Source organism: Alosa sapidissima, chromosome 10 (assembly GCF_018492685.1).
Source record: "Alosa sapidissima isolate fAloSap1 chromosome 10, fAloSap1.pri, whole genome shotgun sequence".
NCBI lineage: Eukaryota > Metazoa > Chordata > Actinopteri > Clupeiformes > Clupeidae > Alosa > Alosa sapidissima.
In genome coordinates, this window is record NC_055966.1 from 19,897,880 (window position 1) to 19,907,230 (window position 9,351).

The following is a 9,351-nucleotide window of genomic DNA, read 5'->3' on the forward strand; positions in this document are numbered from 1 at the left end:
AGCCCGAGACTTTAAAGTGCCCCACTTGAACCCAATGCTGGATTCACTGTATGCATTAGCTTGTGCCGGTTTGAACTGGCAGGCTGCATACTAACTGATGGCATTATTTATCTACAGGAGGTGAATGTAAAGGGGTTTATGAATTTTCTGGCCTACGCAGAATGTGGGGCATGTAGGCATGCAAAAGTGCTCTACTTTGGATAGCCAAAAATCCCCAAAACACCCTCAACAAGACAGATAGTGTCTAGCAAAGGCCACAGCCACTTCCTGTTCCGTACAGTTGGCACACTCCTGTGGGCGCCACACGCCATGCAGGAGGGGAAGTGGCCGAGCCGCGCTTGAAAACATCCGCCGACGCCACAGACTTGAGTCCCCCAAGCACAGAACCATGACGAGCCACAGAGCGGCCCGCCATCACAAGAGAACAAGGAGGCAGAGACCACAGCAACTTCATTTTAGTACTGTACCTTCATTTAGCCTCCTGCTTGCAGATGACTGCAGATATACTTCATCTTGTCCAAACAAATTCACAGCTTTATTTTTGAATCAAAACTTTTGAAAATAACATACATTCATAGTCATCATTATGGTTTTAGAAGTTAAAAAAGGCTCTCCATGCAATATTTGAAGGTAGACAAAAATATATTGCCGAGGATATAGATTCCCTAAGAAGCCACAGATTTTAAACGAGTTACCTAGTAATGCAGTATACCGAACAGCAAAACAGAAAAAAACAGTAGTGATGAAACGGCCCCTTTTCAAAGTTCCACTTTAGTTGCTAGAAATGCCTTGCTCTACAATGTGACTGTCGTGATGCCTGTGATGTGGAAAGATTCCCATTTGTTAAAACGGTCTAGTAAGGTGACATCTCCAACGCAAGTTCTGACAACTCTAAGGCTTCTCAAAAAACAAACAAAAAACACAGAATCATAACACATAAGCATTTAGAGGGTTCACAGTTTGACCCCATCTTTCTCATGGGCCTGCTTTCAACTGTTGCTTGACATATTTAAATGTCGAGAACCTTGGCCAATTGCTGCTCCGTTTAAAAATGAATGAATTACCCCCACTAGCTGGGCATGACACACTGGCAGGACATGCATCATCCCCCCCCCCCCTAGACCCAGGAGCAGCACTGCAGGATTCTCGCATGCAGGCATCGCAGCAAGCAGTGAAACTCAGGCCGCACAAGCACATGGGCGTTTTGGATGGGTCGCTCTCGTTCTCCTAACCAGTTCACAAGACCAGAGGACCCCAAGGCCATTACTTCATCGCACTCTTCCTCCTGAGGACAGACTTGAGACAAAACAAAAAGTCCTAAAAATTAAAACCGAGAAGCCTGCGAAGAGCCGTCCTGAACTCTGAACTCTTGTCACACGGTGCGTTCTCCCGATGTAAAAAAGAAACAAAAACTAAACAAAATCCAGTGTCTTAACGTGACTGTCAGCAGTGTGAGAGAGTGATTTTAAAAAGTGCTGGACGCCGTCGCCTCTTCATCCCCACCTCTTCTCCCCCTCCTCTTCCTTTCCTCTACTCCCCTCTCATTCATTGGCTTTCATCACTCCGGCCACTCCAGCCGGATCCCGGCGGCGCATGTTCAGGGGGTCGGCTCACGCTGGACCTTCTCAGTCATCTGGCGAGCACTGTAGTAGGACAGGCTGAGGCCCAGGATGGCCAGCATCATGGCAATCTGATTGACCGTCCGGTCCTGAGGCTGCATCTGTACCTCTCCGGCCACCTGTCTCTGTGGAGGGGAAACACACACACAAGGGTTAGCTTAATGGCTGGAGTCTGAGCAATAAAATGTCTGCCTGCCAAACAATCTACATACCTAGCTGAGATAAGTGACATTCACTTCACATTAAGGTGTCTGGAATTTTTGAATTTGGTAAACTAAATTTACCTCGCAGTTAACTGTGTACCAAAATAAATAGACCAGTTCACTTCCTTCTAAAAAAACTCACTTTGCCACGTGTTCTGGCCTGTGGTTAGGCAGAGCTGATTAAATATTTAGCAAGATGAGGAAGGACACATTTTAGCACAGGACATCCAGGTACAATCCAGTGGACAACAGATGGATGAACAAATAAATATGGAACACAAAACATTTTACCCTCCCTTTGGGTTCATGGTTTCCTGGTGCTAATAGAACAACCTAAAGAACTCCATTTAATGATGGCCCCCACTGAGAACAGCAGCTCCACAGACAATGGCAAACCTAATATCAATAGACTTAGTGTCAGTCATAATAATATCACTAGCATGCATCTGCCGCCAATGCCTCCAGATTGGGGTGGGGGATTGCCGACAGGGTGGGGTGGGAGGATCCTCCATTTTAAGAAGGGGCCCTGCTGCATACCAGAAATTATGTGGAAACACATCTTTACTAAAGCTTAACTTTGACCCGCAGTCAATGTAGATTGAGAAGACATTGACACGGACACGTCTTTCACAAGGCCCTCTTAAGCTACATTAAACAGTGTAAAATAAGAACAGGGATTTATGGAGGAGAGACTCCGTTTTCACATAATTGGTGCTTAATGTAGTTCTCACAACACACATGAGTAACACATGCCAATGAGGCAACTGAATATACAGGAAATGCACCCTCTGCTTTTATAAACCAGTTACCAAATTACTGTCACTCAACAAGACATATCGAAGCCATTCGCATTCCTCATTAGATTTAGGTGCAGCCTACCTGCCCTGTGGTTTTTTGGAGCAACTCCATACATTCCTGCCCATGTGAATCACAACCCATACAACGGCGCTGGCATTTCCTACACCAACAAAGACTTAGCTGTGGGCCACCATGCCCATTGTTGGGGCGTCGAGCGGCACAGCAGACCAGGGTGCAGTGGCTCAGAACTAACCCCACTACTATACACTGACTCAGCCTGGGTGGTAGCAAAGGGACAGGGGTGGCTTCAGTAGGATTCTTGTTTAATGTCAAATTCATGTCAATACACAGTCACAATGATGCACGATACCTAAAAATATGCTTACAATTCCTTGTTTGTTGATAATGAAGAGAGGTTGAGAACAGAAGGTATGATTTATCCTCACATTTTCCTACCGTGGAACACCTGTTGCTTAAAACTAAATGGGGATGGTTCAGACTGAGACAGGTCTAATCCAGGGGCCACTGGCTATTTGAATATAATCAGTTTAACGACTCGTAAAAATTAAACTAAAAGCCCAACTCCCAACATGTACGGCTTGCATTTTATTAGTGTTGGAACGGACCAGTTCTGACGGAACACCTGCATATCCACATACCTGGAGGAGACGGAAGTATCCAGGGGTTAGTCTGCCCAGTCTGATGATCATGTTTGTGCAAATGCAGCCGAGATGTTCTCTTCTGGGAAGGTGGGGGGGGCGTCTGCCAATGCAGCTAAGAGACCTATTGCGGGGAAAGAAACAGGAATTAATGTATAAATTACTACCATTTAAAAAACAGACATGCTCATATACTGGAATATCCTGGTACGGTGAGGCAAATATACACATGGATCGATCCAATACCAACATACAAGCAATGACTTTCAACAAGGAAATGGACGCCACCAAGTATCATGCTCTATGAAAGGCTTCATGCAGAGAGATGGTCTATAAAAGGATATTCAAGACCTGGGGTTTTTCTTTGTAATAAACTCAAAGCAGCGGAGGCAAGAGGAAGACCACTTTAGCCCTTGGCTATGGCGTCAGACCCCATCTTAGCCAAGCAAAAACGTTATTATCAGACCTCTACCATCTGTTCTTGGTTTGGACTGGTCCCTGGCAGCACACTCCAGAACCACATTGAAAGAATGCATTCCATTATAATATCAACATGTTTGAACTGGATCAGATGTTATCGAAACCCCAAAAGTTGACGAAGACAAGATGGAAAAGCTAATCGATCATAACGAGCTATGACTATTCTTGAAAGTACGCCATCACCGTCAACCCGATCACATCAAAGTTGGTGTAGGACACTCTGGATGATTTCTAACGCATAACTTTAGTAACTAATAACTGTTCTCAATTTTATTTATTTTTTTTAAAAAAAGGTGCTCTTTACTTAAACTGATACAAATGGTATTCAAAGCTCCTCAACCACAGAGGCATGATCGAATACGCATCCAAAGACATGTACAGTATATCAGAGTGGAAGAGTACAGTGTGAGGAGGGGGAAGCAAGGAGATTAAGGCTACATCTGCCAGCCTGACTACAGCTGTGCTCCTCAGTTCAGGTATGGGGGGGTAAAGATCACTCCGGGAAAGTGACTCGGAGGATGAAGTCCAGGAGGAGGTTCTGTAGCTGCTCTAGGGCAAATCCAAGTAATCCGAAACACGAGCGGTGCGATAAGTTATCCGCCAGGTTCTCACCTTTAACAAGCTTCCAGCGGGAGATGGAGCCAATGAAAAAGCAACTCCTAGCAGCTAGTCCAGGCTCCAGAAGACAGCCAACCAAAGCTTGCAACCCTGGGAGCCCTGCTGAGCGATGGAGTGCTCTTGAAATGAAGGGAGCGCCCTCCTGCGCTCCACCCTTTTATAGAACCTCCTCTCGCACAACCAGATTGGTGAGCCTGTTCGTCGGTTCACTCCCTCTCTCGCACACATAACACAGCTGTCGCCAAGGATCACACTCTGTTGGTCGTGCTCATGCACACACCCACTTCCCTACCCAGCCACAACAGTGCAGGGGAAGAGAAAAAACGCAAACCCTCTGAACTTGTCAGATGCGATTTGCTCATCCAGTTCACACATGGGAACGGCTAGCAAGGGAAAAAAGAGGGGGGGGGGGGGTGCTTGTGTTTGATGAGCATGCTCTGAAGAAGCATGTCAAATGCATAGATTATGCAATAATGCTTCCAACCCCATTGACCTGGCCACATAATCCTTTATCATATACAGTGGTATGGACAAGGACCTTAGGCATATTTGCCACTGTCCTACTGGCCTTTCTTGTCCTTTCAGCTACATGGGAAACAGAGGACCAATTACATTGTTGGTCTCATGTTTACAAGCGTGCAACTCCAACAGTAAGGCTTCGGGGCCATTTGTTGTGGTGTTATGTAAGGCTTTCCATTTCAGTGGACTGATAGAAGTAGCTGCCAGACCTGCAGCTCTGCCACAACAATGACGTAATGAAAAAGTAGCGTCCTCAGAGGGGACAAGTTTGACCCCTAAGTCGTCAGATGGAAGGTCAAGACTATCAACAAGGGACATTTCTGACGTTAAATCATGAAAATATTCAATTTCAAAGTCTCCAAAAATGCCAAGATTTATTTTTAAACTTCTACGAGTATGTTGATCAGTGCTTTGATAGGTGGGGTACCCACATGCCAGTTCAAGCATGCAAAGTCTATTTCAGCTGTAGTCATTTGGAATGGGATGTGGGCTGCTCTTCATTCTCTCATGAAGATCAAACATGGCAGGCAAGTCCAATTAATCACCAAAAGGAATCCTTCCTGGTAAAGCCCTGTCCATCACTTCATGGTCACCACACTAGCCTAGGGCTAATATCTCCACACCTGGCTTTAGGTACATGTGCTGAGGTAAAGTGTGTCAGCATACGTCAGCTTTCTTTAAGGGTTTAGGTAAGTTAGCTGGAAAACTCAACCACACCCACACAGCATGTGGGTGCTCGCATGACGGTCCACTGGCTGGCATATACGCCAAAGAACCTTGCGGCAGATGGGTGCAACTCGTGCAGACACAAGTAGTGAACAGGAATCTTTAGACTGTACTGCTCAAGTACTCTTTAAAATCCGGTAATGCGAGATCAGGAACCACTCCAAATGTGTCGTAAAAAACAGGGGACGGACTTAATGTAAAAAAAAAAAAAAAAAAAAAAAATACATCCTTTGAAAAACAAAAACGATGCATATAGCATTGAGCGTTGCATCTTCAAGAGCTGTCTTGTCTTCCCACAAGTGAGGATGGGGGACCTCCCCGACTCTCAGCACGTGGGGGTGAAGCATGGGTAGACAAAAAGGTAAACATTTCTATAGAGCTCACACCCCTATCTCAGGTGCACAGAGGAGATGGGAGAGACTCCTGGACTATTTGTTTTTTTTGGAGCGTAATGGATGTTGTGTCAGTCACGTGAGTCTACGCAAGGTACAAACCAATCACGTTCCTTCTGTAAAAGCTTCACCTAGTCACTACTCAAACTCCCCTCCCTGCCTCCCTCCCTCACCGAGTAACCCCGCCATACACACACACAGCCATCCCTCCTAGTGAGTGAAGGGGGGTGGGGGTGAGGGAGAGGGGGGGTGGGGGTGAGGGAGAGGGAGAGGGAGAGGGAGAGGGAGAGGGAGAGAGAGAGAGAGCGCGCGCAAGAGAGCGTGCGAGCGAGCAAGAGCGAGAGAGCAAGAGGGAGCGTGCGAGCGAGAGAGAGAGAGAAAGAGAGAGCGCGCAAGAGGGAGCGTGCGAGAGAGAGAGAAAGAGAGAGCGCGCAAGAGAGAGCGTGCGAGCGAGAGAGAGAGAGCGAAAGAGAGTGTGCGCACACGGGTGTTGTGTCGGGGGGGCTCCCGTCTGCCTGCCTGCTGCGCTCTCAACAATGGGGACTGGGAAATGCAACAACTGCACATTCTGCATCACTGCTGCTCCAGCTCCTAATCCCGCTGCCGCGCCACTGATCTAATAGCGCTGCACTGGATTATTACATCATCCCATCGGTTGCATAATCTAGCGAGTCAATCCCACTGCCTCCAGCAGGCAGGAGAGGGGCCGGAAACCCCCACACTCACACACTCTCTCGGACACACACACGAGCAGGGGCGTGCGTGTCGGCCTGCATGTCGGCCTGTAGCATGTAGTGGTTTCCATGGTTACATGATGCAGATGGAAAGCTTAAGCAGCCATCATTGACATGGTTGACATGGCTACATGACAAAAAGGGGGGGGGGGGGGTTCTAAAGTGGAGGTCAGAAAGCGGGATTAGTAAACCCCCGCCATAAACACAACAGGCATCTCCAATCAGATTGTGAGAGTTTACCACGTGAAACAATATGAAACCCAAGCGCAAGCCACCATACGGTCAGCACACTACTCTGGAGCTCTACAACATGGCTGCCCAGACTGCAGACAACTCTTAAATTGCCTCAGCTTGTGTGGGTCCTCCTTTCACAGTTCTAACTAGGTGACCCTACTGCAAGCCTGCATAGTGGCTGTTGGTCACATACAATTGGGCAGTTGAGCAAATATATAGAAGTGTGTTGGGACATTTTATCCCTAAGCAATTGTGCACCTACACAATTAACACCGTAATGACCTAGGCTAGGCTACGCTACTCACCTTTATTGGGGAGCGTAGGCCTACCTCCCCAGGTCCTATGTTCCCAGAACCCAGGGAACGGGGAACATGGGACCCTTTAAAAAAGAAAAAAAAAAAAAAAAAAAAAAAAAAAAAAAAAAAACCTAACCCTAATCCCAAGCGGGGAACATAGGACCCGGGGAGCATAGGGATAACCCCCATTTTATTGCTAGGTCCACTCAAACATTTGCCTCTGTTTCAAATTACAAGACTACACCAATTTGTGGTTCTCTGCAACACTTCATCCAGTCAGCCATTGTTACACTTAAGGCTTTATAAGGAAATCAGAACTCTAACTTCACACACACACTGCAACAGGTGTTACATTCAAATCAACTCAAAAACAGAAAATAAACCTAAAGAAGTCAAAATGGATGAAAATAGTTAATTTGACTGACAAGTGGGAGGGCACTTTATGCAATGTTTTTCAGACCGCCATAAATGGCCCTAATGCCATAAATCATACCATACCATTCAATACTGTCAAAAACTAGCTCACACAAACGTTAAACCCTGTAGGCATAGGCTATTGCAGATATAGCCTGCCATCAATTCAGTTACATTTAAATGCATTAGCAGTGGACAGTCTGAGGGTGGCGCAACTCGGGAACACCGTGTACTAATCAGAGCTGAATTGCTGCAATTGGGTGTTAATGTTAAAATCTCCAAATGGGCTACACTTGGAGACCTCCTCAAACCACGGAATCCGAGTTCTATCTTGGTCTTAACCATTACGTTGACCCCAAGGATATCCCCAAGGATATCTATTATCAATTCTTTCACAAGAATTTAACTTCTAAAGATAGCCACACAGAGAAATCTGAGTCAACCAGCCTTATAGCACACTACATGGTTTGCTCAATCCTAAACAGTGTCGTTTTAATCAATGAATTGTTGGTCCCATGTCACTGCAACTCCCCCAATTAACGCCGCAATCTAGCCAACTTTGAATGAGCCTCGATCCGTCTGCGCCCCTGCCTGCCCCCTACAAAGCAAACCATGGAAGTATAAAGAAACATTTGTTGCAACACCCTATGCCGCTGGATAAAATGTATAAAGCATATGTGCACGCCAATAGACATATTGTCTGTGGAAGTCATTCTCGTTCCATGCAAAATAGCCTACAATTGTGATTGTGCTTGTTTAAAGTCGTTTAAATAAGTGGGGGGAGTGTCACCAACGGGTTTAATACCATACGGTCTTCAAGATTACACAAATAATAATAATAATATCTGTCTAAACTTCTTCAAAGTCTTAAAAACATTGGTATATTTTGGTAGGCCTATGTTCAAATTCTGATAAACAAAAAACAGCCTAGGAGCTTACAAGGCGATGATGTACGAGATCAGGGCAACCTCTGCCTCTTTATGTAAACGTAACAAAACTACATGCAGTTCAGAGCCTCGCCTGGAACATTTTGTGCCCAAGTGAAACACAATCAAAAGTTGAATATAATTAATCCAATGACGCAAATTACTTTACCTACATTCTCTAAATAATTGCAGCCATCATTCATCTCAAATTACTTCGTAAAGCCACGAAGTCTTATGGTAATGAGTGGATAATTAAGTAAGCTGCGTTATCATGGCAATTTTGGAGCGCATGAAGCACATTTTTGGAGCGCCATTATCACATGATAAGTGTTTTTAACAATATTGTAAAAGCTTACCTGCAACTTAGTTGGGTCTAGGGTATTTCAGCGTGCTCCTGTGAGTGTGGGGTAAGAGCACACGATGTTCACGTTGGTGGATATATAGGAAGCTTGACTAACCTATAGATGTATGGCAGGGGTGGGGACAGAGGCAGTCAAGGAGCGCGCAAGTCACAGAGCGCTCATACAAACACAGTTACCCCCCCCCATTGGCGTAAATGGAATCGCCAGACACGGTTCATGTTTATCCGTTGTCGTTTCTGTTGCCAATTCTATGATTTTAAGTTTTGATGTGCTTGGACATATCAGGCTGTGAATTGATGGAATAGTTTTGGTGCACCCCGCAGTCAACGTGTGTAGGGCCCAAATAGCCTAATACATTACGAAATTAAAAA

The 9,351-nt window shown here is 45.7% G+C and overlaps 1 long non-coding RNA gene across 1 annotated transcript; it reads right to left on the reverse strand.

Annotated features, from left to right (window-relative positions):
- Window positions 1–516: 516 nt before the first annotated feature.
- LOC121721258 lies at window positions 517–9,101 on the reverse strand. Its single transcript, XR_006034773.1, has 3 exons — window positions 8,975–9,101; window positions 3,280–3,403; window positions 517–1,744 (listed from the first exon to the last, which is right to left on the reverse strand). It is a non-coding gene; the product is annotated as an uncharacterized LOC121721258 (long non-coding RNA).
- Between the last annotated feature and the right edge of the window lie 250 nt (window positions 9,102–9,351).